Source organism: Petaurus breviceps, unplaced genomic scaffold (assembly GCF_028583685.1).
Source record: "Petaurus breviceps papuanus isolate PSGF00001 unplaced genomic scaffold, PetGlider_PUasm1.0 188, whole genome shotgun sequence".
NCBI lineage: Eukaryota > Metazoa > Chordata > Mammalia > Diprotodontia > Petauridae > Petaurus > Petaurus breviceps.
Window position 1 is genome coordinate 30,074,594 of NW_027185804.1, and position 5,704 is coordinate 30,080,297.

Consider the following 5,704-nt stretch of genomic DNA (forward strand, 5'->3'; position numbering starts at 1 on the left):
AGGAAAAAAACTTCCTCCCAATCAGAGCTATTCAAAAGTGGGATGGGCTCCCTGGAGAGGAGAGGGCTTTCCCCTCACTAGATATCTTCAAATAGCAAGCATTTGTTGAGTATGGTCAAATAGATTTAAAGTACATACTATATTCTGGTCATTGTGTCAAATAGTGGAGGTATCAACAAACAGCAAAACATTCTCTGTCTTCAAAGAATTTGTGCTCTGGGAGTGAAGTTGTAAGAGGCAGGAAACAATATGTATATAGATTAGGTCAATTGCAACTGGGGAATTGTGTAAAAAGATCCATGTTTAGGTTCAGGTTCAGAGGCCTACTAAAGTCCCTTCCAATTCTGAGATTAGTTTCATTTATTATTGTTGTATGGGAATTTATTTTCTTATAAATAACTTCCTTTGGGTAGAGCTCTGCAATGAAATCTCTAGTTTAAACGTTATGGGCATTTAATCAGTTTATTTGTACACTTAGAAATTGCTTTCCAAAATTGACGTACCATTTCACAGGTCCACCAACAATGTATTAGTATATCTATACAACTTCTCCAACACTGATTATCATTTTTGGAGGTTATTTTTGCCAATTTTCAGGATTTAAGGTAAAACTTCAAGGTTCTTTTGATTTGTATTTCTCTTATTATTAGTGATTTAGAGGATCCATCTGTTATTGTTAATCTCATTACTTGATTTGTTCCTGGTTATGATTATCAGCTGATGATAATCCTTTTCTCACTCTTAAAGTGTGATCAGGCTCCTAGCACCTGATTTAATGAAGGAAAATGCAGGTGTCTTTGTGGCCTGGGAGTCAAGTTTAAATCTAAAGTGACTCAGGTAGCTCTTAAGAAGTTTTAAAAAGATTCTTAAGGTTACATACATGGATAATTGAATAATTGAGTTGGTGGCAGAGGACTCAGCTGGAATGAGGATTTTTGTTAAGCTTTTCATTTTACAAGCATAATACTAAAAGTTACACCTATTTATTGACTATTATAAAAAGTGTTACTTAGAGCTCAAGAGATATTAAAATTGGAAAGAAACTTACAACTAGAACCTAGAACATTATACTGGAAGGAACCTTGAAATATGGAACACAGAATCTCAGAATGCAAGTTAGGTTAGAAGACAAATTGTCGAAGCTGGAAGGGAACTTGGAGCTTACTTAATTTGAGTCCTTCATTTTTTTTTTTAAGCAATCAGGGTTAAGTAACTTGCTCAAGGTTACACAGGCCAGTTATTTCTGGGTGTGGTGCTGAATATCTGAGCCCAGATTTGATCCCCAGGCCATCCCAACACTGGAGCCGGTGCTCTTACTCGCTGAGCCACCTGGCCACCCCTAAGCAATTGGGGTTAAGTAACTTGTTCAAGGTTACATGGCCAGGTGTTTCTGGGTGGGTGCTAAGTGTCTGAGCCTGGGATTCAATCCCCAGGGCATCCCGACACTGGAGCTAGTGTTCTCACTTGATGTGCTACCTGGCTCCCCCGCGTCCTTCATTTTACAACAAAGTAAACTGAAGCTCAGAAAGAAGTATTTTGCTAAAATTCACAAGGTTAGTTGATGCAAATGGTTTTATTTGATTTGTATAGATAGTTCTATTTTGTTTACTTCTCATGGTTCCCTTTCCACCCTCCCTTTCAGCTCTAGAAGCAATTATCCCTTCTTTGATACCACCTTTTTTGACCTCTCCTATATATTAAATCATTCCCAAACTTGATAGGTAGATAGATGGATTGATATAAGATATGATGTGATATATGATATGACAATGGACACTTCTAATGAATAGTAACTAATATGGGGATGGAGAATAGTTATCTTATCTAGATAGCCTCAGTACCTCACATTGTGTTTGAACTTTATAGGTATTTAATCACATATCCAAAATCTAACTCATTATCTTTTCCTCCAAATATATCCTTCCTGTAAACTTCCTCATTTTTATTGATGGCACCACCAAGCATTCTTCTAGTTGTCCAGATTTACAAACTTGAATGTTTCTACTAAATACAGAAGTAAATCTTTTTTTGTTGTTGTTCTTTTTTTTTTCCCCCAGTAATATAATACACGTAATAAAGGCAATAACCAGGAATAGATTGATAGTGAAGATTGATTTTCTAGCATTCCATTCCCCTTGGTTCTGGCTTCAGTTCATTTATGTATCAAGCCAGAGAGGCATTTCAGAATTTCTAACTCTAAGTCAGAAAGTTGTTTCTGACAAAGAACTATGAGTTTGGCCCCAGACAAAAATTGAAAGAAACAATTTTTCTTCAAACCTGGGAGCATTCTTCCTGGCTTCCAGGTCATAGATTGATATAGATATGGATGGAACCCTAGAGGTCATCCAATGCAACCATTTTATTCACAGACAAGCAAATGAAGCCAAGTTTGGTGCATTATACTTCTGCCTACAACTGAAGAGTTATCCATCAGTCTACTTTTATCAAAGAGAGGCTTTCTAATCCCTACTGCATCATAATTGAACTGAGAGGCCAGAAAGTAGTCTTGAAGAAATGAAAATGAGAAGCTGGTAACCAGGGACATTATCCAACAAAGACCATGAGACCAACAGAGAGCAGAGAAATCATACCTTCTCATGGTCTCTGAAAAATATCTAACACAGTGGACCTTTTATTTAATAATATGTACTTAGAAAGGCATTATCACAAAAATCTAAACATACTTCCCCAACATGAAGGAGAGTAATGGGAATGTAAATTTTAAAGATCTTCCCTGCCCCTAGGCTAAAGTGCACCAGGAGCCTGGGGTGGGAGGCTTGTTTTTCAGTAGATACTTCTTGATTGGCCAGTGAGTCAATAAGGTTGTTACATTTTCTGAGCCAGGAGAAGGCTATATAAGCCCATATGTGTAGCTTTGTTTTGGGGCTCACTTTGAGAAGTGTTCTGTGATTTGATGAAACTCTGGGCTAGCCGTTGTCCAGAGCCCCCCGGCTTTGAAACCCAGATGTTGTTTGGTATGAATGTAATGGTTGGACAGTTTGGAAATCTGTCTACTTGATCTGTTTCTGTCTTGATAATTCTGTCTGTATATTCTGAAGTTCGGGGTGCTGACCTTTTTCCCCTGAACTAGGTAAACGATACGTATTTGACTGATTAAAGTAAGCTTGTGAACCCATTTTGAGTTGCTTTCCTTTAACAAAGCAGATCTAAGAACCTGTGTTGGCAGCGACCCTAAGGACGCTTGGGGTGCTTGCTGCTACAAGGAGGCATAATTCACCTGTCCCCTGCACAATCTCAGTCTCTATACAAGAAAGGGGATTAAGTTCACAGTTTAGCTCAGTTCCTATAGAGTTACAATCAGAGTTCAAAGATCAAAACCCCCTTTGGACTCAAGTCTCAGGCACACACGTTTCTCAGGATTTCTTTGCCAAGAAACTGCAATCCATGGTTTCCATGCTTGAAACTCCTATCAGTAGGGATTACCTTCAGCACCTGATGCCCAGGACAAAGAACAAAGAACAAAAACAAAGCCCTAGGCCTATTTCTTGGAGCCAGAACTGGCGAAAAAAAGAGAGAGAAGAGGAGGAAAGTACCTTCACCTTTCATGGTTCAGTACATGGAGTCCACGTAAGAAGACAGGAATCTTGGAGAAGAACACAGATGAAAAGATGCTGGACAAGAGCTTGCAACTCAGGTCTTGCCCCTTTGAAAAATGCCGGCAGTAAATGAAAGGAGGCCACGCCTACCCCCGCGGTAGGGGATGTAGCAGGCCAAACTGAGCACACTCCAAAAGTCATCCAGGGTTACACATGCATATCTGCAAGATTCTGTGCAATACCCAGATATAGATTTAGCAGGGGATCCCTGTTGCTTCTGGGATCTATGACAAAATCATTAGTCTAAACTTTAAAGCCCTTTACAATCTACTTTTCTAGCCTAATTTCAAACAATTTTCATTCCTACAGTCTCAGTTTGACCCAAGGTGGATTACTAGCTATTTTTTATAGACTTTGTTCCATCTATCATCTCCATGATTTTGCCCAAGTGTTCCCCCATGGTTGGGAACATGTTTCCAGCTCATCTCCATCTCATACAATCCCTAGGTCCCTTCCAAGCACCTCTCCTGGTTCCTCTCTTCCACCAGGCCTTTCCTCATCTTCCCACTTGTTAGCATTCATTCTCTCCCTCTGGAAATCACTTTGTATTTATTTTACATGGAGTCATTTCTGTGTTTTTGTTTTTCGTCTTTGCAAACCTAGTGCCTTGCCCATAGTAAGTGCATAACAACTGAATTATACTGAGAGATTTAATCAAATTATCAATGCAAATATGTAAAACGTGACTAATTTTTCCTTTTTCTGTTGAAATCTATCTTTAGTCTTTGGAGACCCTAACGAACAAATTGTACATGATTACTCCTACAATTTTACTCAAGCTACCATGTCTTCAAAATAATTCTCCAAGCCTCACAAGGAGCATGTCCTTCTCATTGTCTTTCTATGAAATGCCTCTGAAAATGTTCCCTTTTCTTCAAGGTAGAAATGCTAAAAATAACGTTATGACAGACTTCCTTGGTAATGCAGGCGCACCCACCCTCTGCTCATATTCCCATTGTTGGCACTACCCAATGTTCCGTTGGCTGCCATCATGTTCCCCTGTCACAGGAGGCGCCGATTTTGCCTCATCTCCTCCTCCTTCCACTTAGGTACCAAGGAGAAAATTATAAGGGATTCCTGACGAACTCTTTTAAAAATTAGCATTAGGTTTCTTTAAAAAGTTTAGCAAACATAAACGGAAATGTATGGCTTTAGGAATAGAGGAAGAAATGATCAAGCTTTTAGGCTGACCTATTACTTGCATAGAATAGTTCAAATACTATATGAATTTCCTTTAGAATCCATGTTAATACTGAAGACTGTCACTTTCAAAACTCTTATTTTAAAAATGCATTTCTTGGGTTGTTGTTACCTCTACTGACCAGGAATATTCTCTGACCAAAAGGTAGTACCATGGATTTGAAGTATCTGGGTTCAAATCTCAACTCTGCTACATAATACTATAATAGTATATATTATGTAGATATACATATAATTATAATATTAATATATATTATATAATACTATAACAATATGTATTATGACATATATTTATATATAAGTCATAATGACATTAAACAACTCACTTTAACCTATGTGGGCTTCTGCTTCTCATCTGGAACAAGAGGGGGCTGAACTAAATAACTGCTAAAGTGCCTTCCAGATATAGAATGAGGATACATGCCTGATAGCATCATACATCCCTATTACCTTCAACGGCTTAGCCAGGTATGATGGCCAAAGAGGGCAGTGGATGTAGGCAGTAAGATAAATGGAAAGGAAGGTAGAATGTGAGTGACCCTGCAAAAGAAGAGACGATTGAATTTTGTGACAGATTGGCTGTGGAGGATAAGAGAGGAGGATGAGTTAAAAATGATGACCTTGAGACTTTAAATCTGGAGAAACCCTAGCTTTCCTAGAAGTTCAGGTCAAGAACCACCTCCTACATGAGTTCTATCTTGATCGAACCAGCTGCTGGTTCCCTTCTGCCAAAATTACATTGTATTTGCTTTGTATATATTTTGATTTGCTTATATGTGGGTGTGTTGATTCGTCTAATATAGGGTGAGTTCCTTGTGGGTAGGTACTGTTTTATTTTTATCTTTGAATCTCCAGGATTTAGCATAATTTCTAGTACATAAGTGCTT